Source organism: Miscanthus floridulus, unplaced genomic scaffold (genome assembly GCF_019320115.1).
Source record: "Miscanthus floridulus cultivar M001 unplaced genomic scaffold, ASM1932011v1 os_2769, whole genome shotgun sequence".
In the NCBI taxonomy this organism is placed as follows: Eukaryota; Viridiplantae; Streptophyta; class Magnoliopsida; order Poales; family Poaceae; genus Miscanthus; species Miscanthus floridulus.
The window spans coordinates 1-23,733 of NW_027098500.1; the positions used below are offsets into that span (position 1 = coordinate 1).

The 23,733-nt window shown below is 47.4% G+C and overlaps 1 pseudogene; it reads right to left on the reverse strand.

Moving 5' to 3' along the window:
- Positions 1–7,629: 7,629 nt before the first annotated feature.
- Positions 7,630–13,905, reverse strand: LOC136535402 (protein indeterminate-domain 5, chloroplastic-like; annotated as a pseudogene).
- Between the last annotated feature and the right edge of the window lie 9,828 nt (positions 13,906–23,733).

Below are 23,733 nucleotides of genomic sequence, written 5' to 3' on the forward strand. Positions count from 1 at the left end.
GCGGACGACGCGCATGTGTGGTAGTACTGATTTCCGGTCAATCGATGGATGGTGACGCTGGACTGACGCGCGCGGTGGGACTACGATCCGGCCGGCCGGAGATTCGGGTTGGACGGCAAGCCGCCAAGGCAAAGAGCCATGACGAATCGTCGTCTCCGGCCAATAATGTCGATCGAAAGTGTCGCCGCGCCCAGGCGGGCAGGCGCCAGGCGCAGTACGTAGTAGTAGTCGTTTTTGTCCCAGGGCTTTGGTGAACAAAGCATCGGCTGCTGGAGCCTGCTGCATGCAGCGGCGGAGGACGGACGCGCATGTGTGGCAGCGGCAGGCGCGGATCTCTTTCCCGAGCCTTTTGCTTATTATGCATGCAAAGGCTGCAGCAGATCGACGCAGCAGGGGCAAGCTACTCTAGGAGAAAGTTGGCAGCGGAAAGACATGATGGATGCGCTTCATCACGTACAGATCGCTGTCGACTGACTGTCCTCGTCGTCGTCGTCGCCGCCGCCGCCGGCCCGTCGGTCGTCGAGATATCCTGGCTAAAAACTGCAGTGAGTCAGGGCCTAAACGTGACCTGCAAAGAGATACTAATGTAGTGCGTGTTTAGTTCACGAATTTTGGGAATTTGGACTACTGTAGCACTTTCGTTTTTATTTAGCAATTAGTGTTCAATCATGGACTAATTAGGCTCAAAACGTTCGTCTCGCAATTTCTAACCAAACTATACAATTAGTTTTTTCGTCTACAATTAATGCTCTATACACGTATCGCAAGATTTGATGTGATAGCTACTGTAGCACTTTTTGAGAATTTCATCGAAAACTAAACAAGCACGTAGTACTAGTTTCCATCTCTCCTGCCTCGTGTAGTGAGCCCATGCATGGGTAGTACGCCAGCCAGCAGATGCATCGCGCAGCGAATTCCTACTACACGCCGGCAGATCGAGCAGCAAGCGGTGTCGGGTCAGTGTGTCGTGAAACTTAGTGAGAATCCAGGAACAGTTCTGGGTAACTTAAAGCTGCCGCGCGCCACTGAATCGCTGGACGCTGGACGACGCTTTGCTTTTTTACCAAACAAGGTGGGAGAAGCAGAAAGCTAGCTAGCGCGACGCGTCGGCTAGCGCCGTGTGAATCGTCGCTCGCAGTCGCAGCAGCAGCTGCGGCCTGCGGGCGACCGGGCAATCCAGGCAGGCGACGGCGACGCCTTTCTCTTCTGGCTCGGCTTTCCACGAGGCCGATCGGGGCGGGCCGGCCGGCGGAGGGCGGACACAACAGTTTGGGCTCAGGGAGAAACTACTCATCACATCACAGGGAAAAAGGACGCCGGCCGTGTGGAAACTTGCTTGGGCAAGAGGGACGACGGTGGTAGGTTGCTCGGTATCGCACAAGATCGCTCCGGGGAGGGAACGCACGTCACGTACGCCGCGCGCCTCAGCGACTTGTCCTCGACGGCATTGCGTTTTGTCAACAGGCACGACACGCCGCCGGATTCTGTTTCCGGAAACGGACAGAGAAGAGAAGATACGGCTTTTGACGTGTGTTATTATAGTACGGAGTATATAATAAATAACCTGTGTGTGCGCTACTTGTGAATTTGAGTTCATCACCTGACTAGATTTCAGGCCATCACTAAATTTGGGAACAGGTCATTTTTAATTTTCATGACCACTTTCAAAACTTTGACCAAAGCTTTTCCAGCACTATTCTTTGCTGAACCTGCTATTCAGAACAACAACGAAAAAATATGCATGATGGTTATTACTATGCTCAAAAAATAAAATGGGATCTAAAAGCATATCTTTAGAGGCGGTTGCTAATTCCAGCCGCCTCTGAAGATGCATTTGTAGAGGCTGCTGGCTTTGGAGTCGCCTCTACAAATGTAGCTTGGTTCACCGACCACTATAGAGGTGGCTCCTGAAAAGAACCGTTGCTGAAAATCTTTTTTGTAGTAGTGCATTCTTATAGTGCCCAGGTTGATAAGATATGCTTTCCGTTAAAACCACTTTGCATGTTCTCCCTGGATACCCATACCACCATCCAGACGTGGTTTTAGTTTTGTTAGAGAAGAAGGATTACAAGGTGTGTACAAGAGCTCGTGCTCCTGGACAAGTTCGGGTTGAGTGATTGTGAAGCGCCATGGTCGTGAGGAGGTGATTACTGGGTTCCTCAAGCCTGCTTCAGATGATGGGCTATATGGAGATTTTTGCTGCTTACTAGGAGTGTCGCTTTTAGTTACTAGTCGTGTTTCTTTACTAACTTTCTCTCTTAGTGCTTAGCTGGATTTGGTCACAAATTAATTTTTAATATAATTACATGACTGTGAATAATTTTGTTGGCGATCTTTGCATATGCAAGACTAATAATCTTGCAAGGAATTAATGTGTTGGTCTGGGTAAGCCTGGGCTTACAAAGTTCGTGTGTTGTAATCACTACTGGATTCAGGCGCTTTGCCGAGTGCCCGCGGTACTCGGCAAAGCCCTAAATACACTCGACAAAGGCTTTGCCACTCGGGAAAAAAATGGCCGGCAAAGCAGCCTTTGCCGAGAGCCATATGTCGGGCACTCGGCAAAGCTTTTGCTGAGTGTCGTGACAGCACTCGGCAAAGAAAACGAGCCAGTCACGGCGCAGGAAACGGTGACGGCGGCTTTGCCGAGTGCCAACCCGAACGACACTCAGCAAAGTTTTTCATTTTTTTTAAATTCTTTGCCGAGCGTCGTCCGGGCTGGCACTCGACAAAGTTTTTTATTTTTATTTTTTAAAAAATTCTTTGCCGAGCGCCGCCCGGGATGGCACTCGACAAAGTTTTTTATTTTTTTTAAATTTCTTTGCCGAGCGCCGGACGGGTGGCTCTCGGCAAAGTTTTTTATTTTTTTTAAATTCTTTGCCGAGTGCCGGATGGGTGGCACTCGGCAAAGTTTTTTTTTAAAACAATTCTTTGCCGAGTGACATGGTCATGGCACTCGGCAAAGCTGGGAAACGGATTGGCGGCCCCTTTTTCCAGCTTTGCCGAGTGCAGTGACCATTGCACTCGGCAAACTGACCAAAACTAGTTTTTTTTATTCATTTTTTACATTCCATCACGACAAACATAAATTATCACATATATCTCACATCCATCCAAACATACATCACATATTTATTACATCCATCATATATATCACATTCATCACAATATATCACATATATCACATACATTAATCCAAACATCTATCACAGTTTTCCAAATATACCACTAGTGCATGACAAGTATATCAGAAATCCATCACCAAGTGAACAACAAATGCAAATACAACTAATGCTACTCATCACCAAGGTGGAAACTGAGTGCCTGGTGAAGGAAAAGCTGGATCAGTCGGAGGCGCATGAGCTAGATTTTTTGAACCCTCCGACTGAGGCTGCACAAAGGAGAAGAGATTGCATGCGTTAGACAAGATTACTTGAATAGCTAATCTAGGTCATATAAGCAAAGCACAAGCGAAAACTCACAGGAGTAGCTGCAGCTACAGGAGTCGAAGGTGGAGCGAACAGCCCTAGGTGGCACAACTAGACCCGTATGTTGCCCAAGAGTCTGCATGAACTACATCATTTCCGCCATCCTCTGCGCCTGGGCCTCTCACGCGGCCCGCTCAGACTGCAGTTGGGCCGCCAGGTCCTGACGTTGCCTTGCTTCTTCTTCTAGCCAGGCCTACAATATTTCACTCCAATGTTTCAGTAATGCAAAGCTAATTAAGGTGTGTAAAGATCAATGCACGACGAGTAAAACAGGAATAACCTCGACATCTGCGGGCTATCCGGGAGAGTGTGTATCCGGAGAACAATAGGGAGGTGATGCCGAAACTCTATCTCGGATCGGAACAGACCATGAAAACTAACCCATCTACGCATCCGCGGGCTGTCCAAAAAATATAGACAATCCAAAATAGATACGGTCGTAGATATGCAAAGATCTGCATACCTCCAATCGTATCTCTTTTGAATGGGAGACGCCTAACTGGGTTACGCGATCTACGACCATGATACGGAAAGAAGGGTTATACCTAGGGTGGCGGTGGAGTCAGGCTAGCGGGGCCATGGCGGGTCGGTGCAGTGGCGAGGCGACGCGGTGCAAGCAGACCCGCAGCGGCGAGGAAGACGATCGGGGTCGCCGAGATACTCCGGCTCGGCTACAACCTCTCTTCTCTGCAAAAAAAGAACAAAATACTATCTTAGTTCAAAATTTTGACAGAACCTCCCCTGCACGGTGAGGTATCCAAAACCTGCAAAAAAACATACGGCACGATGGCCGACAACCACATATACATATGCATTCAATTCAACATATCATTGCCAAGTCACATTCATCCACCACCACCGCCGCCGCTCTACTTTTCTACTACTACAACCACCACCACCACCGCCACTCTACTCTTCTACTACTACAACCACCACCACCACCACAACCACCTACTATTACTACTCTACCGAACTCTATTTCTACTAAAACATACTACCACTGCTACTCTACTACTCACCTATGGTGTCGGGGGCTGCGAGGGCGTCGGGGTCGGCCGAGGCGCGCCGGGGACGGGGAGAGGATGGCCGTGGCGGTCGGGGGCGCGCTGAGGACGGCCGAGGTCGCACCGAGAGGGCCGAGGCGGCGCTGCCGTGGGTCGGGGCGCGGGCCACGGGGTTGGAGCGGCGGGCGTCGGTGGGCCACGGTGTCCGGGGCGGCTGGCGAAGGCGCGCTGGTGTGGGCGGGCCAGCGGGCGAAGGCGGTGGGGGCAGGCCGGCGGGGGCGCGCCGCCGTGCGCGGGCAGCGGAGCGGCGGGGGCGCGTCGGCGGGTGAGCGGGCGGGGCGGGCCGGCGGCGCGCGTGTGTGCGTGTGTGGGAGGGAGGGAGGTAACAGTTGGGTGGCCGGTTTGTCTAAGTGTGGATGGGCCGTTTGCCGAGTGCCCCGATTTGGCACTTGGGCTGCCGGTTTGCCGAGTGCCAGATAACGTGCACCAAACCTTCTCAAATTTTTATCACATCCTCCACACACGATATCATGACATCTCGACAAGTTTCATGATTTTCGGACTTCGTTTGCATTTTATAGAATTTAAAAACAATTCGTTCGCAAGTTCGTGGTCATGTTTCGTGAACAAGATGTTTGAAATTTCTGGTCCGTTCCTGGATACGGCCTCACACTACACTCAATACCATGAATATCATTTTTTGAATCATTAAATTCCATTATTCGATGCATGTGCAGTTCAAATTTGCATTTTCCGAAAAAAATCAATTAAATGAAATAAATTAACTAAATATAGCAAAAAGCCATAAAAATGTACCAAATTTTAACATGAATCTCATGTACTGTAGGAGGACTCAGCAAAATTTTGGAGTTCAAAAGTAGGGGAAAAAAATAGTTTGCCGTTATTCTTTGCCGAGTGTCAGGGTCTGACACTCGGCAAAGAAGTAGTTTGCCGAGTGCCTACCCGCTGGACACTCGGCAAACCTGGACGGCAGGCGGCGGCCGTTACCTGACGCCGCTTTTTGCCAAGCTCCAGGGTTTGTCGAGGGCCTGACACTCGGCAAAAAGGGCCTTTGTCGAGTGTCTGGCTTTGCCGAGTGCCTGACACTCGGCAAAGCCTTCTTTGCCGAGTGTATATCGTTGCCGAGTGCGGCACTCGGCAAAATAGCTCTTTGTCGAGTGCCCGACTTTTAGCCCTCGGCGAAGAAAGTTGCACTCGGCAAAGACCCTATTTCCGTAGTGAATGTTGTCTTTCTCTTAATGAAAAACGTGCTCTGCCACACCCAAAAGAAATATATATATACTCAAAACCGATCAAGTTTAATCAGCATATATTATAAGATTATTTCCATTTACCTAATCATACTCCTACTCTATCTATTAATTTACCCAATCATACTGTATGGGACCATTAGCATATAGAGTATATGCGGTTCATCTTTGAAAATTCTATATTATCGCACTATATTTACAAACCAATATCAAATGTCTATCTTTGAAGCCGGCTATTTCCCGTACGCATTGAACGGACTGATTGGTGTTTCTGTTGAAAAGGAGAAAATCAAATCAGCAGGCAAGAAAAACATGAACGAACCAAGGAGAAAAGACCACCACTAAACAAGACTATTCTTAGGTACACCCATAATACTAACAAGCTTATGCATAGGATTTTTTTTTTTGTTTCTGTTCAACAATACTCGTTCATCTTGTAGGAGGGTACTACATACTGGTCACTTCAATTTCCGAAAATATCCTGTACGTAGTGGCTTATACTGTACCTTCCTGTACTACACAGAACAATGTACGGAGTACTCAGCAGACGCTCTTTGCAGGAATACGAATACAGTGTACATTCATACCCAATCGATCGCCACAAACACTCCCTGTTCGGTATTCGGTAACAGTAGCACGCAGCAGACGCCAGGACATCCTGGCTGGTCCTGAACCTGCAGACTTTGCATGCAGCTCCCTCCCCTCTCTCTTCACGTGGACAAATCCTTCAGCCTTCACCATTTGTTCTGTAGCATTTAGCTACTTCCAAATGTTCCCTAGCAAAACTTTCGATGTATGTGCCAGCTACACAGTCTCTTATTCATAGTACGTACTCTGTAGTACGTCAGAGAGAGAGAGAGAGACGCAGGCGGCAGGGACAAGAAAGTCATCAGGCAGCTGTATTAGGCAAGCAATAACCATGCATACTAGGCAGTTGGCACTGGGATGCGTGCTTTGGTGGATCTGCTTGTCCTAGCTCTTCCTGCGCGCGCTGTCCTGATCGACCTAGCAAAGCCACAATCAATGCCTAGTATGCTTCTGCATTCTGCTCGGCCCCCCTGACCTAAAGATGGCAACGGGCGTGATACGCGATACCCGACGAATATTTGATTCATTAGGGGGTGGGGATGGAATCATATTTTTACCCGCGGGCATCTAAATGGGCAAGAATCCATCCCCGACGGGTATAGCGGGTACGGGAACGTTCCCTGTTTATCCGTCCCCGTTACCCGTTGGGAACCCGACTATTTGAGCTGTCATGCGAGTATTAGGCCCAAAAGAAGCTCAACATAGGTATTTTGACCAAAATCTGAACAATCATATATATAGTTTATGTGTTTTAGGAACCCTAGTTCAATTTTTCCTCACCATCTCCACCAGCAGCACAAGCACGCCTGCCCCACGAGCGCTCGTGCCCCTCGCTTCCTCAGTTCGGTCTCTTTGCCACCTTTGCTCATCCTCCTCGCAACCTTGCTCCTTCTCCTCGGCATCTCCGAGACTCCGGCACTTATACCCGGGTGAAGAAGAATCGTCTCCGATTGCAAAGCTACGACCCCAAATGTCCTTGTTTATCGGGTATGCAGTACCCATCGGGTATCTGTTACCCGACCGATGCCCAATGGGTACGGGGATGGGCAACAATCTATACCCGAGACAGTTAACGGGGACGGGATGAATTCTCCATAACGGGAAAGAAAACGTTCCAGCGATACCCGACGGGTACATCCCCGTTGCCATCCTTACCCTGACCCCTTTCAACTCTGAAAGCAGCGCGACCCAGAGAAGAAACCAACATGAAATATAACCACTGCACCACATCATCATGCAACGAGAAAAGGCATATCCAGAAGAGCACGAGACAACAAGCAGTAAACGTCCAAAGCATCCTGCTTAGATTCTGGTCTCTGGCCCGGCCTCCACATGATGAGCTTGCTTGCCATCAAGGGAGACCACCATCTAGTGTCTAAGCACTTTGAAAAACACCACTAAATTGTACGGAAATAAACGAAATAAAACCAACAAGTTGCATGCAGTCAGCAGCAGCATATGAACACGGAAATTAACGAAAACAAAACTAGATTAAAAGTTTACTCGATCTCCCTGAGATCGGCCCTCACTAGCTTACCGTTACATGCTTGCGCGCGCGCGAAAGCTAGCCTTCACGTGCATGCATGATCGTCTGTTTATTGACTTCCTTTCTTGCTTTTTCTTCTTGTTGTCTTGTGTCGTTGCTCTTCATTCCCCATCACTTCATCTGGGCCGGGTCCAGGGCGCCGATGTGGAGCCCTGCCGGTGCCATCGCGCCCCTGCCGACGCCGAGGAAGTCTCTTGTGCTCAGCTTGCCGTCGTCCACGCCCCCGAACCCTGCAGTAGTGCCGGAGAAGCCGCCAGTGCCGGTACCGCCTCCGCCAGCCAGAGAGTTCATGATGAGCTCATGGAAGTGTGCCTCGTGAGACGTCGTCCCTTCTCCTGCGGCCCTGCCAGTAGTAGTCCCCTGGCCGCTGCCGGCGCTGAAGCCCGTAGCACGGAGCAGCACGCTAGTATGTCCGTTGTTGTGGGCGGTGCTCGACGTAGAGCCCATCTGAGCCGCCTTCATCAGGAGCGCCGTGGCCGAGTTCTGGGCCAGCCCGGCCGATGGAGATGAGTTGTTGTACAGGGAAGGGAAGCCGCCGCCGAGGTGGCTTCCGAGGGACGCCATCACGTTGACATGCTCTGCGCTTCCACTGCCGCCGCCGGTGACGTTGAACTGGTCTTGGATGACAAGGCGCGCGTCCTGGCTGCCGGATGTGCCACCATTGTTGCCAGCTGAGAAGAACCCAAGGTTCAGGAGGTTGTTACCGTTGGCGACGGCGGCGTTTCTGCTGCCCAGCCCCGGCTGGTGGTGCTGCTCGGGGAGTTGCATCAGGCCATGGAAGGGCGCCATGCCGTGGAGCAGAGGGCCCTGGCTGCCCTGGGAGCCGTCCTCGGAGAAATCCTGGGCGGCAGGAGGAGCGCCTGCCGCCGAGGAAGTAAGATGACGAGGAGGCCGACGCCTGAGAACGGAACATGGAGCTGGAGCCCGAAGAAGATGGCATGATGTGGTCAAACTGCGCAGCAGCTGCTGCTGAAGAGGACTGGCCGGCTTGGTCTGCAAAGCCATGCATCTGGGCGACGGTGCCGGAGAGCCCGAGGCTCATGCTGCCGGGGCCGGCGTAGAGGCCGGCGCCCAGGGGCGGCATCTGCGCGCTCTCACGAGCCAGCGCGTCGCAGAAGGCGCGGTGGGTGATGAAGCTGTCCCTCCTGCATGCATGCATACATGGAAGAGTTTTTTTTTAAAAAAAAAAGTTGGAAGAGTTAAAATCTAAAGAAATTACAAATACGAATATACATATAATTAAGAATAGAGTACATACAGCTTTAGCTTACTAAACATTGCAATATGATATCTTAGCTAGATTTCATAAAAAATATTCAAGTCGTTTATGAATAAATAATAGAACATAACAACCGATATAAAATCAAATGCCAAGATAGACACTCGTTCAAATAAAAATTAGATGTTGTTTTAGGCTATTTATATGGGTTTGCAAATATATATGTTGTTTTTCTGTAGGCAATTGTGCCAACATTGCGTGGACATGGTTCAAAAAAATACTTGACCATGTTATCTTAATTGCTTAAATAACTGGCAATATGTAGGTATGAATTACTCCCTCCATCCTGAAATATAAGCTATATAAGCATTCAAAATTTGTCCCAAACTATAAGAGGTTCTGGATGAATAACCCTCAAGCTCAGATTCAAAAGGTATGACTCACATGCATACCTACCATTGATGTCTATCACCAACACAAATATCTCTCCATAGTTAAGATAGGATCACAAGTGGGCATTTGCTTTACCTCATAACATGTCCTCAAATTTCTAGGATACCTTATATTTTAAGATAGAGAGAGTATACAGGAAGATTATGCAAAAGAAAAACAAGATATTAACATTTTCTTAATTCCATATGCATGATGCTAAAACAACAAGTACTTCATTCGTCCTGAAATATAAGATATATGTGAAGTAACCCCAAACTCAATTCAAAAGGAAAACATTCATATGCATACCTACCATTAACATGTATCACCAATCTAAATATCCATGGCAACCACAATATCTTCCCAATTAAGGGAGCGTGCATCATTTGCTTTGCTTTTCGCATTATATGTCCTAGAATCCTAAGGTACATTATATTTCAAGACAAAGTTAGTTTCAGACTAAAGAGTATTAGGAATAGCATGTGGTACATACTCTCTCTCTCTCTCTCTCTCTCTCTCGGCCTCAAAAACATATCTTTTAGGACAAGATTTAGTCAACAATGACAAAAAGAAATACAAACACCAATATCTATACATGACATTATTTAGTTTGAAAACATGTAAACTATTATGTATATTCATATTTAAAAAAACTTGCAAAGTCTCTTCAATTTGAAGGATTTTAAAAATATTTTATAGAAAAGAGTAGTTGTCAAAGATACGCATTAAAGATAGTGTAAAGTCAAGTGTGTCCGATATCTTTTACCAGAGTTAGTAGTAACCAGCAATTTACCAACATAACCTTTTTTAATTAAAGATTGCATACAAAATCATGAATGAGTAAAAATAAGCTACTTAATATTAAATCAATAATATCTACCGATCATTACCCCTTTTTCTAGCAGGAAGTCTACTTATTTATGGAGTGACAATTGTTCAAGTGGCAGGAATGCTGCTTATTTAAGGAGCAGTAATTTTTAATAATGTACTATATGTACTGTGCTACCACATTTAATTAGTTAGTGGCGGACCCAGAGGGTAGTTTAGGTAGGCCCAGGACTACCCTGGAATCTGGCCCAAAGTTTATTTAGTACTCAGCATTTTCAATCCTTTAGCCTATAGAAAGTATGTCCCAATAAAAAACTGAAAGAAGCCCACGTTATCGTAGTCACGGAGTATGCGCAATCAAGGCCTGTTGTGCTCCTGCATGGTGAAACTGGGGAGCAGGCGGAGCCTCTTGCCTGAGTCATGCGGCTTTACCAGAGTGGCTGGGCCGTTCGACGGCTCTCTCCCACTGGGGAAGCAGATGGGGACGCGCCTGCCCAGTATCGATGCCTAGTGCACGTGCTACATGGCGTTGTGCTGTTGGACTCTCCTGGAGTTTGCTAAGTGGACGTTGACTTCTCTTTTAAAATTAATATCTTTTGGATCCGAGCTCCCAATATAGTAAATAATATGTCTGTTTCGATTGTCTCGACGAGCTCTTCACAATGGTGTACTCCAAAACTTTGTTTGATACTATTTTTCTATAAAATAAATTTAGAATTTCTTTTATGTCCAATCTCCGCCAAGTTCATGCTTTCATGGCAATGAGAAAGCGCAAAGCAAAAGCCTTGAATTAGAACTTGTATTGTAATCTCTTATTTATGTAAAACCTTATATAAGTTTGGTTAATTTATATAAGTTTTGAGCCTTTCAATTGTATTATCTCAATTTGGTTAATTTATAGCCATTTTACCGAACTTTTTCTTTGAATTTTGTCGTGTTGCACATGAATTTTTTTTACTAAGACTACCCTGATTTCAAATCCTGGGTCCTGCCACTGTAATTAGTGAACCAAATGCTATCTGTATATTCTTAAATGTACTGAATGGAGTAATATAAATAATTACTGGAGCAATGCTGTAGGTAGAATGAGCACAAAACCCTGCTAGCATAACATTTGACTGACCGTGCAAACTAACATCATCCTTGATTTTCACAGAAACGAATCAAGAAATCAGCACAAGATTTTCCCGATAACAGAGAAATCAGTCCAAGTGACTCTAATGCAGCTATGCACTCATTCCTCAAAAAAAACAAAAAATGCAGCTATGCACTACACTACAGGTCTACAGCACATACCAAGAAACGTACGCGTACTGTACGTATGACAGATGCACACTAGCTGTAGTACAGAAAATACAGGTCGGAGCCGCCGGACGTACGGGTCGGAGCCAGCCGGCACCGCGCCAGAGCGCGTGCGCGCCCAGTTCTGGCAAGTCTCGCCATGCATGCATGATGCATCTCGTGAACAGGTGGGGATGCAAACTTGCGGCGAGTTTGCAGTTGCGGGCCGTGGATTACGAGGTGAAAAGAGGAACTGCCGACGCTGCCGTCAATGACCATGTCAGGAAGAGTGCTGCGCGCATATCTCCAGTCCCCTCCCGACAAGAGAAGCTCACGTGGGAGCAGCTCCTCCTCCTCCAGTCCTCCTGAACAACCTCGCTTTCTCTCAGTCTCTCTCTCTGTCCCCAAGCTAGCCCCGCGCAGGAATCCTAAACCAGCAAGCTACACATACCACACCACCACAGCATCTTTGCTATTGATGACAGCCCAAACCCTAACGCAGCACATCATCGGCCGCCTCTCATCATGGCACAATCATGCATGTCAAAAAGGAATCCATAAAGAAATGGAGGAAAGAAGGCAAGCAAAAAGCAGAGAATCCAATTCCAAGCAGTTCATGCCGGGCCGGCACCGGCGGTCGGGAACGGAGCGGCCGGCCGGAGGAAAAAGAGGAAACGAGGAACAACGGACCTGGAGAAGAGGGTGCCGCAGTCGCAGCGGTACTCGCGGGTGCCGCAGGTCTTGGAGTGCGCCTTCCAGTCGGACTGCACGGCGTAGCGCTTGTTGCACTTGTCGCACTTCCACTTCTTCTCTCCGTGCTTGCGGCAGTAGTGCTTCTTGATCCCCGTGAGGTCGCCAAGCGCCCGGGACGGGTCGTGGTGCACGCACGTCGGCTCCGGGCACAGGTACACGCGCCGCCGCTGCGCCTGCAGCGGGTTCTTCTGCTTCAGCTTCCACGGCAGGTTGTGCCCGCGCCGGTGCAGCTGCAGGTTCTGCTCCCGCTGGAACCCCTTGTTGCACACCTCGCACACGAACCGGTTCGTCGCCAGCAGCGTCCGCGGCGACAGCGCGATCACCTCCGCGTCAGGACCTGTATGCGCAAGGCGACGACCGATCAGACAACAAAAGAAATATAATCATCTCGTCGATCGGATCGATCGTTCAACAAATATAATCAAATGGTATATATATAGCTAGGGCCAGATGACTTGCTTGGATTGCCTGGCTGGTTCCTCTTCTTCTTGGGCGGCGGCGCCGCGGCGCCGGGAGCGGCTGTGGAGTTTTGCTGCAGAGAGGAAGAGGAGCCGGCCTGTGGCTTGCATCTGCGTGTTGCCGAGCCCAAAGAAGAGCGCGGACGAGGCGGCCGCCATCGGAAGGAAAGAAAACACGGACCGGCCGCCGCAGCTCCTTTGCACACTCGCTCGATCAGCAGGAGACGGCTGCGTGACTGGCAGCTACCTCCGTCCGTCGTTGGACACTACTAGCTCTCAGGTGACCGACGACCAGTCCGAGTCAGAGAGACGCGACGACATGGCAGGCGGCACCGTGTATCTATCTGCCTGGATTCCGGCGTCTTGCGGGAGATCTGGTGATCTAAAGGACAAAGAGGAGCAAGAAAAGAAAACCATAGAAGAGAACAGCGTGTGAGAAAGCGATAATAAATATGACGACCAAGATTTAGCAGTGTAGCAAAGCAAGGATGGATGGATGGATAAATCTGTGCGTATGTGCGCCACAACAGGCCACACCGAACCAAATAGATCGACCACCCATCATATATCCATCCCTTCCCCGTGCAAGCAAACAAAGCAAGGGAGATGACAAACAGGTTGCACTCACACACGCACACGCCCGCAAGAAACCAAGAAATCAAACCCGTGCCAAAGCTCTCAGAGAAGCGGCTGGAGAGGAAATGGCCTAAACGAGGAACAGACCGATACAGAGAGAGATTGGGGAAAGGCAAATAGGCAATAGTCTAGTAGCGCTTCGAATCGGGGCAGATGGCTCCCCGTCGTCCGCAACAAACGCTCCAAAACAACGAGAGAATAATCGAGCACCGGCAAGATGATGAACACCGAGAAAACGCCGAGGAATTTGCGCGAGAATCGAACGAAACGAAGCTAGCAAACAGGAGGAACAGGCGAGCCCTACCGCTTGGTGCTTTCCTCCTCCGCGGCTCCCGAGTCTAGGATATCTCCCGGCCCGGCTGCAGCAATAGGAGAGTGGTGGGAGTGGTTGCGCAGCGGCAGCGCTGCCTGCCTCTCTCCCTAATATATGCACGGGCCTGGGGCGAGAGAGATGGACAGCGACCGGCAGGTGGAGTGGTCGCACGGCACACGCGGCGCGTGGGGCCCACTGGGGCCCACAGCTCTCTCGCACCGAGTGATGCAATCGTAGACCGATCAGGGGGCGCTCCTTATCATTCTCATTCTCCCCGGCCGAGACCCGGACGACGGCGTGCGTACAAGGTACACAGCACGCACCGTCTACAAACATTTCCCCGACTCCCCGTGGATAACAGTAGCAGAGCATGCAGCAAACACCAGGTCACGCGCCTGGCTGGTCCCCTCTCTCTCTTCACATGGACTATCCTTCAGACCGTCACCCTTTGTTCTGTAGCATCTAGCTACTTCCGAATGCTCCCTAGCAAAAACTTTCGATGTGCCTCACATGTATACATAGATCTTTCCCTTATATAGTTTACAACCACGTTGGGTAACGCTCCACGACTCTGGTAGCGAAATGCCCGTTGAACCATTACGCAAGTAAAGCTCTAGAAAATAAACGCACTAAGAGAGGCAAGAATAGGGAGCAGGAGCAAAAAACGGAAGCTTTGCTTAGCTCCCTCTAACTCCCGTGGGCTCAGCGTGCGCATTAGCTAAGAACGGAGTCCTTCCCTTATATAGTTACGCCGCGTTTGATAATACTCCACGACTCTGGTGACGAAACGCTTTCCCGCTGAACCGTTGCGCCAGTAAAGCTCCATAAAATAAATGCACTAAGAGAAGCACGAATAGGGAGCAGGAGCCAAAAACGGAAGCTTTGCTTAGCTCCCTCTTACTCCCGTGGGCTCAACGTGCACATTAGCTAAGCACGGAGTCATTCCCTTATATAGTTACGCCGCGTTTGATAACGCTCCACGAGCACAACTCCACGACTCCCGTAACGAAACGCTCTCCCGTCGAACCGTTGCGCAAGTAAAGCTCTAGAAAATAAACGCACGAATAGGGAGCGGAGCAGGAGCAAAAAAGGGAAGCTTTGCTTAGCTCCCTCTCACTCCAGTGGGCTCAGCGTGTACATTAGCTAAGCACGGAGTCCTTTCCCTTATATAGTTACGCCGCGTTTGGTAACGCTTCACGAGCACAGCTCAACGACTCCGGTAACGAAACGCTCTTTCATTGAACCGTTGCACAAGTAAAGCTCTAGAAAATAAACGCAGTAAGAGAAGCACGAATAGGGGCAGGAGCCATAAAGGGAAGCTTTTCTTAGCTCCCTCTCACTCCCATGGGCTCAGCGTGCACATTAGCTAAGCACGGAGTGGGCCACATCAGCGCATCATAGGACAAAGAATATAGCCTTCTATGGCGTTATATCTATGTCGTAGAAACTGAAAATTATGCCATGTTTCACAATTAACGACGCACACACGACACAAATGCATTCATGGCCCATTATTTCCCGTAGCTAAAGGTGTTGTGCGACAAAATTTATATTCTCGTGTTAATTACATCCTTCAGGCCTTCATCCTTTGTTTTGTAGCATTTAGCTACTTCGAAATGTTCCCTAGCAAAACTTTTGACGTGCCTCATATGTATACGATAAATCCTCCCCTTATATAGTTACGCCACGTTTGGTAACGCTCCATGACAAGCTCCACGACTCCAGTAATAAAATGCTCTCCCGTTGAACCGTTGCGCAAGTAAAGCTCTAGAAAATAAACGTACTAAGAGGAGCATGAACAGGGAGCAGGTGCCATAAAAGAAAACTTTCCTTAGCTCCCTGTCGCTTGGTCGCACCCGTGGGCTCAGTGTGCGCATCAGCTAAGCACGGAGTGGGGCACATCATAGGACAACAAATACAACCTTCTATGGTGTTACATTTAAGTCGTAAAAACTGAAAATTATGCCGTGTTTCACAATTTATGACGCACACACGACAAAGATCCCATTCATCGCCTATTCTTCTCTATAGCTTTAAGGTGTTCTGCGATAAAATTAATGTTCTCATCTTAATTTCACGTGGACTATATCCTTCAGGTCTTCACTCTTTGTTCTGTTTAGCTACTTCCAAATGTTCCCTACCAAAACTTTCGATGTGCCTCATATGTATACAACAAATCCTTCCTTTATATAGTTATGCTATGTTTGGTAACACTCCATGAGAAGCTCCACGACTCTAGTAATGAAACGCTCTCCCATTGAACCGTTGCGCAAGTAAAGCCCCAAAAAATAAACGCATTTAGAGGAGCACGAAACAGGGAGCAGTAGCCAAAAAAGGGAAGGTTTGCTTAGCTCCCTATCGCTTGGTCGCTGCCATGGGCTCAGCGTGCGCATAAGCTAAGCATGGAGTGGGTCACAGTAGCGCATCAGAGGACAACAAATATAGCCTTCTATGGCGTTACATTTAAGTCATAGAAACTGAAAATTATGTCATGTTTCACAATTTACGACGCACACACGACAAAGATCCCATTCATCGCCTATTATTCCCAGTCCGGGCCCTTGGGGGGGGGGGGGGGGGGGGAGGGGGGTCGAGCTATGCCGCTGCACTGGGCCCTCGACCCCAAGGGGCCCAACCCCAAGTATGTAAGGTGTAGGTATAGTGCTGTCTAGCCCATAAGAAAAGCAAGGAGCCCAGCAGAGGCTCGTACGTGATTTGCCGATTTGCTTCCATCGATTCGGCTTCCGCGTCCGTGACTCCGCGTTTCGCCTTTCGCCCCTTCCACCGAGCGGCCGCTAAAGAATTATTTGAGGCCTGTAATGTCTCAAGAAAGATTAAATGGTTTGGCAACTTTATGCATCAAGAAGAAATTATTAGATGAAATTGATATTGATGCCATCATCAATGACTTCGTATTAGTAAATGTTAGAAGAAAATTTTAAGGTAAGATGTATAACTTGTTTGATAACAATGTTTTTTGTATGTATTATACTTATTGGAAACATCATTATGTTATTAGAGTTTTATTAAAGGGCTCATTTTTATAGCTTTGCTCCAGACATATAAATTGATAGGACCGGGCCTGATTATTCCCCCTAGCTTTAATTAAGGTGTTCTACGATAAAATTAATATTCTCATCTTAATTTCACGTGGACTATATCCTTGACCCTTTGTTCTGTAGCATTTAGCTACCTTTTTCTAACCAAAGCAGCCAGAGCAAAAAAGAACTGCTTGATCAGAATAGTTAAAGCAGTTTTGGATGAAGACAGAGCTCTACCAAACGGGATATGTTCTTGTGTGTGTGAGACAGTGAGAGAGGGCTGTAGGGAGCTAGTCAGGAACAACAAAGTCAAGCAGTATACATCCAACATATTTTTTTTGATGAAATAGGAAGGGTTGGAAACCCTACTGAAATTTATTAAAAACAAAATTGTATAAACTGTACAAGTCCAAGTTCAAGAAACAAAAAAGTCAAGAAGAAAATAGCCAAGATTACCAAAGCCTTCTACCCATTGATCTATAAATGGGTGATGAATTGTTTTTGCTCTTAGAATAACTAGAGTCAAACTCCTTGAAAACTGATTTGCATCTCTGAACTGAATGAGAGATATTCTTAAAGATGATGTCATGCCGCATAATCCAAATGCCCAACTCATTGTGATAATGATTTCCGTGAAAAAGGGTAATCTGAGCTGATCCCTTATACTTTCCAAAATGATAAGAATGCCGTTGGTGTTAGGCAAAATGACATTTAAGTTGAACCAGCAGGCCATAGCAAAAGGACAATGAAACAGAAGATGATCCAGATCTTCTTCAACATTTAGAGTGCAAAAGACACAGTTATAATCGGAGAGATGCATGTTCCTTCGTCTGAGCAGTGCCCTGGTGCTCAACCTGTCCTTTAGGACTAACCAAAAAAAGAATTTTCTTTTGTTTCGACATGTTGATTTCCATAGCCATTTGTAAACTCTATGCACATTAGGATGACCAATCAGATGCTTGTAGGCCTTGCTGGAGGAAAAGGGTAGGTGAACCCCATATATAGGACCAAACATCATTAGCCTGACTTAGCTGCAAATTCTGAAGAATAACCGACAGCTTCTGAAACCGAGCATACACTACCGGAGACGGCTTCTTTGCCGAGTGTCCCAGACTTTGCCGAGTGCTTTTTATCGGGCACTCGGTAAAGATGGCTGTTTGCCGAGTGCCAGATATAAAGCACTCGGCAAACAACCCGCACTCGGCAAAAAGGTGGTTTGCCGAGTGCCGAACACTCGGCAAAGACCAGGTTTGCCGAGTGTCAAACAATAACACTCGGCAAAGGCCACCGCCGTTAACGGCCGGTAGCCGCCGTTAATCGTTAGCCGAGTGCCTTCTCCTGACACTCGGCAAAGATGCCTCTTTGCCGAGTGTCATTTTTTGACACTCGGCAAACCATATTTTTTTCACTTTTGACCTCCAAACTTTTTCTGCAGTCCTCAGACAATACCTGGTACTCCATGTTCCAATGTGGCACATTTCTCGGACTTTTTCTATATTTCTTTAATTTATTTCATTTAATTGAATTTTCTTGGATAATTCAAATTATAACCGCTAGTCATTCGAATAATGAAAAAAAATGAATGGAAAAATGATATTCATGTTATTTAGTATAATGTGAGGCCGTATCCAGGAACAGACCACCAATTTTGAACATCTTGTTCATGAAACATGACCACGAACTTACGGTCGAGTTGTTTTTAAATTCTATAAAAAGCAAACGAAGTCCGAAAATCATGAAACTTGTCAAGATGTCAAGATATCATATGTGGAGGACTGTGATAAAAATTGAGGAGGTTTTCGCGCAAGTTATCATGTACGATGCTTGCAAACCGAAGTCGGCCTAACTCCACCGCAACCCTAGGTATAACCCCTCTTTTCGTATCATGGTCGTAGATCATGTGACCCAGTTAGGCGTCTCCCGTTCGAAAGAGATACGGTTGGAAATATACAGATACTTCCATATCTAAAACCGTATCTGTTTCGAATTGTCCATGTTTTTTGGACAGCCCGCGGATGCGTAGGTGGGGTTAGTTTCTATGGTCTGCTCTGATCCGAGACAGAGTTTCGGCATCATCTCCATGTTGTTCTCCGGATACACAATCTCCCTGGCAGGACGTGTATTTGGAGAACAGCGGGGAAGTGCTACCAAAATTATGTCTCGGATAGGAGTAGAGCATGGAAACTAACCCCACCTACGCATCCTCGCGTGGGATTAGGACCTATCCTCACATATTAGATAGTAGGAACATCGTGTAGATGCAATTGATGTTTATATTACTCGCCGCTATATATGTTAGAGGATGGAGGACCGTGAGTGAATGTACACGGGCCGCGCAAGTCAGGGTCAGGTCACTAATGAATGGATCGACAAGACCGATGCTTTCTTGGAATGGGTATTTGGCGTGGCTGCTAAAGGAGCGAGTAAAATTTGCTGTCCCTACAACAAATGCGCAAACAGGAAAAGACAAACAAAGAAGGTCATGGGGGAACATCTTTGGAAGAATGGATTTACGGCAGACTATACCAGGTGGGTCTACCATGGTGAAGCCGATCGTATGAGAGAGGAGGTGGTGAGACCACGCGTCGAGGATTATGATGCTGATGTCGGGGTAGCAGACATATTAAATGACTATCATGAGACACAGTTTGCTGAAGGACGTACGGAGGAGGAGCCAAAGGCAACCGCAAAGGCGTTCTACGACATGTTTGCCGTGACACAGAAACCCCTTCACGGCTAGACAAAGGTTTCTCAACTGGATGCCATTGGACGCATAATGGCGTTAAAGTCCCAGTATAGCCTGAGTCAAGACGCCTTTGATGGTATGTTGACAGTTATTGGCAGCCTGCTTCCGGAGGGTCACCTTGTGCCAAAGAGCATGCACGAGTCACGGAAACTCCTTCGTGCACTTAAGATGCCGTATGAGCAGATACATGCTTGCCCGAAGGGGTGTGCATCCTATTTAGGAAAGAATATGTGGAAGCAAAGTACTGTCCAAAGTGTAAATCCTCTAGGTTCCTAGAGGTAGATTCTGGTGATGGCCAGAAGAGGACAGCTTGACATTCCCGTGACAATCCTATGACACCTTCCGCTTCATACCGAGGATCCAACAACTATACATGATCGAGGAATCCATGAAACAGATGACATGGCACAAAAATAGGCAAACGATACAATCCTGACAGGATGGTATATGCATCCGATGGTGAAGCATGGACCCACTTTGATGGCATTCATCATGACAAAGCTAAAGAGGCTCGTAATGTACGTGTTGCAGCTGGCAACAGATGGGTTCAAATCCTTATGGAATGATGGCTGCCCCATACACATGTTGGCCCATGTTCAGTTATCCCCCTCAATCTCCCCCTCGGCGTATGCTTTCAACGACAGAACGTATTCTTATCGTTGATAATTCCTAGACACCCGGGGAATAATATGGGTGTGTTCATGGAGCCTGTGATTGATGAATTGGTCCATGCTTGGGAGGAAGGGGTATGGACATACGACCGAGCTACAAAGAAAAACTTCAAAATGCATGTTTGGTACCACTACTCCCTGCATGACTTCCTAGCGTATGGGATATTCTACGCCTGGTGTGTTCACGGGAAGTTCCCATGCCCAGTATGCAAGGAAGGTCTGAGGTTCATTTGGTTGCAGAAGGGTGGACAAGTATTCATCATTCGACAAACATCGACAATTCCTCCCTCTTGACCATGCATTCAGACGAGACATCAAGAACTTTACGAAAGGTGTCGTAGTGACAGACCCTGCACCACCGATAATGACTACTGCCACTGGTTCGTGAACAGATAGATAGTCTCATGGTCAATCCAGAAGGTGGTTTTGTGGGATATGGAGAGCAACATATGTGGACTCATAAGTCGGGCTTGACTCGGCTCCCCTATTTTGATGACCTTCTCCTTCCACACAACATTGATGTAATGCACACTGAAAAGAATGTCGCCGAGGCACTTTGGGCAATAATCATGGACATTCCTGACAAGTCAAAGGACAACGTTAAGGCTAGAGTGGATCTGGCAACGTTATGCGATAGACCAAACCAACATATGAAGCCTCCTAGTCGTGGCAAGACATGGAGAAGGCCTAAGGCCGATTTTGTCTTGAGCAAGCCCTAAAGGAGGGAAGTACTAGAATGGATCTAGACGTTAATGTTCCCTGATGGGTATGCAGCTAATCTGAGGAGGGGAGTGAACTTATCTACTATGTGAGTCTTAGGGATGAAGAGTCATGACTACCACATATGGATTGAGCGGCTTCTTCTGACGATGGTTCGAGGCTATGTCCCTGAGCATGTCTGGCTAGTGCTGGCAGAGTTGAGCTATTTCTTTCGCTAGCTTTGTGCCAAGGAGTTATCTCAGGCCAGTGATTGCTGACTTGGAAAGAATGGCACCTGTGTTGTTCTGTAAGTTGAAAAAGATCTTTCCACCCGGCTTCTTCAATCTGATGTAGCACTTGATTTTGCACCTCCTGTATGAGGCACGAATGGGGGGCCCGTGCAGGGTCCATTGGTGCTATCCAATTGAGAGATGTCTAAAGGTTCTTCGAAATAAATGTAAAAATAATGCAAAATCGAGGCTTCCATTGTAGAGGCATACATTCTGGAGGAGGTGGTGAACTTCACAACAACATACTATGGTGACAACCTCCCTAGTGTGCATAATCCACCCCTTCGTTACAATGTTGACAAAAATGAATCAAACCTCAGTCTTTTCCGAGGGCAACTCGGAAGCACAAGTGCATCGACCCCCAAGACCTTGAATCATGAAGAGTGGCGCCATATCATGATATACGTGTTGACCAACCTTGATGAAGTGGCGCCGTACATGCAGTAAGTTCTCAATGAACTTGTTAAATATGCCGTCACTATTCTGCATCCAACCCCTTGTTTCTCGTTGGCATAGGGAATCTCTTCATGAATTCTGGCGTCAATCAAGGGATCCTACCGCGTAGTAGCTAGATACCCTTCTTAGATAGGGTGCGGGAAATGAAATGCCCGATTTCATTTATTGGTTCAAACGGAAGGTACCGTCCAATTTAGCTCGTACTTAGTTTGACATTACAAGTTAATCATACGTGTGAATAATATAATGATGTATCCTTCTTCAGCTTGCAGGGCTAGAGGGATGTGTCTACGCGTGCCTGAGTTGAGACAGGTTGTCGATGGCTTTGCCTATAGGGTCAGGTCATTTTCTGGTTATGACGTGAATGGATATCGCTTTCGCACAACAAGCTACGAGCAGAGTCGGCCCAATCGAAGAACCACAAGTTCCAGAGTTTTTATGCCCGGCGTTGATGAGGTCGAGTATTATGGAAGAATTGAAGAAATATACGAACTCAAGTTTCATGGTTCCAAACCTTTTAATCCCATCATATTCAAATGCCATTGGTTTGATCCTGAAGTAACTGAGACGGACATATTCTAATCTTGGGCTAGTTGAAATTCGACAGGATTCTAGTCTTACCAGGAAACGATGTCTATATTGTGGCCCAACAGGCCACGCAAGTTTATTATCTCCCATATGCGTGTCAAACCATAAGGCATCTTAAGGGTTGGGACATTGTGCATAGGGTATCGCCACACGGTAAAGTGCCTATCCCAAACGATGAAAATTACAACTTAGACCCAAACACATATGACGGAGAGTTCTTTTAAGAAGAGGGACTAGAAGGGAGGTTTGAGATAGACTTAACCGAAGCGATCGGAATGCAAGTAGACAATGAAACAATTATTGAAGAGGACGCTGGAGATGAGGTGAAAAATGTGAAGGACTTACAAATGCTTGAGCGATTACATTTAGACAATGACAATGGCAACATTGCTCATTCGGATAGTATTGATTATTTCGACATGATTGATAGTGATGATGAGACTTATGATCCAGCTAATCTCGATCATGAAGATTATTTCTAATACATGTAATACTATGTTATTTTGTAATTATGTTTTGTTTATTTTGCATCTATTTCTAAGTACTTCTTGTTTATCTTTGCTTATTGGTTTACTCTTTTTAATTGTAGGTGATTGAACAAAGATGGTGGGCGGTGGGATGAGGAAGCTAACGTCCTTGTACTGAAGGACAAGGACCGCTGCACCGGGGGAGAGTAGGAGGAGGAGCAGCCACAGGAGGGAGTCGTCGCCTGCCGCCCCATCACGTGAGGAGGAGGAGGAGGAGCAGGTGCCCCAAGATGACGCCGAGGAGGCGTAGGAGGATGAGCAGGAGGACAACGAGGATGAGGCGACAGCGGGGGGTTCCGCTTCCTCTAGTTCGTCGAGCGTCTACTTGCGAGGTCCCGTGAGCCTCCCTCAGCGACCGATACCTCATGAGAGATGCCCGCTGATTCGACCCGAGGGGGAAAAGTAAGTAACTTTAGATGTTATCACTACTTTATATGATATGTTGAAAATCAAAATAGAAATTAATAATTATTCTTAATCACTTAGGCAGGAACTGGACGATTGTGGCGAGTGGAGGTGGTCACACACGCCAAGTCAATGGCATCCTCGGTCTTCTATGTAAGGAGCACTTCCCTGGCCTGGTTGAGTACGCCGGAGTGACGGGGCCAGCCTACTCGTTTGACCACTATGCCACCGTCCCCGATGTTGCAGATCAGGCCCGTAGGGTATTCAACAATAAGGTGGAGCGGGTGAAGCAAGAGCTATGGGATAAGTCTTCCTCAGCACTACATTGCTCAATACATTCTTGAAATAATGAATGGATACATCGTGTTTGTATGCAAGATTTCTTTAGATGCCAGGACGGACATGAGGCTGGGGCGGATGCGGTGGCTACCAAATGCTGCAAAAAACTCATCGTGGACATGCATTATGAGGCACGCATCTAGGCCGTCGTAACTTA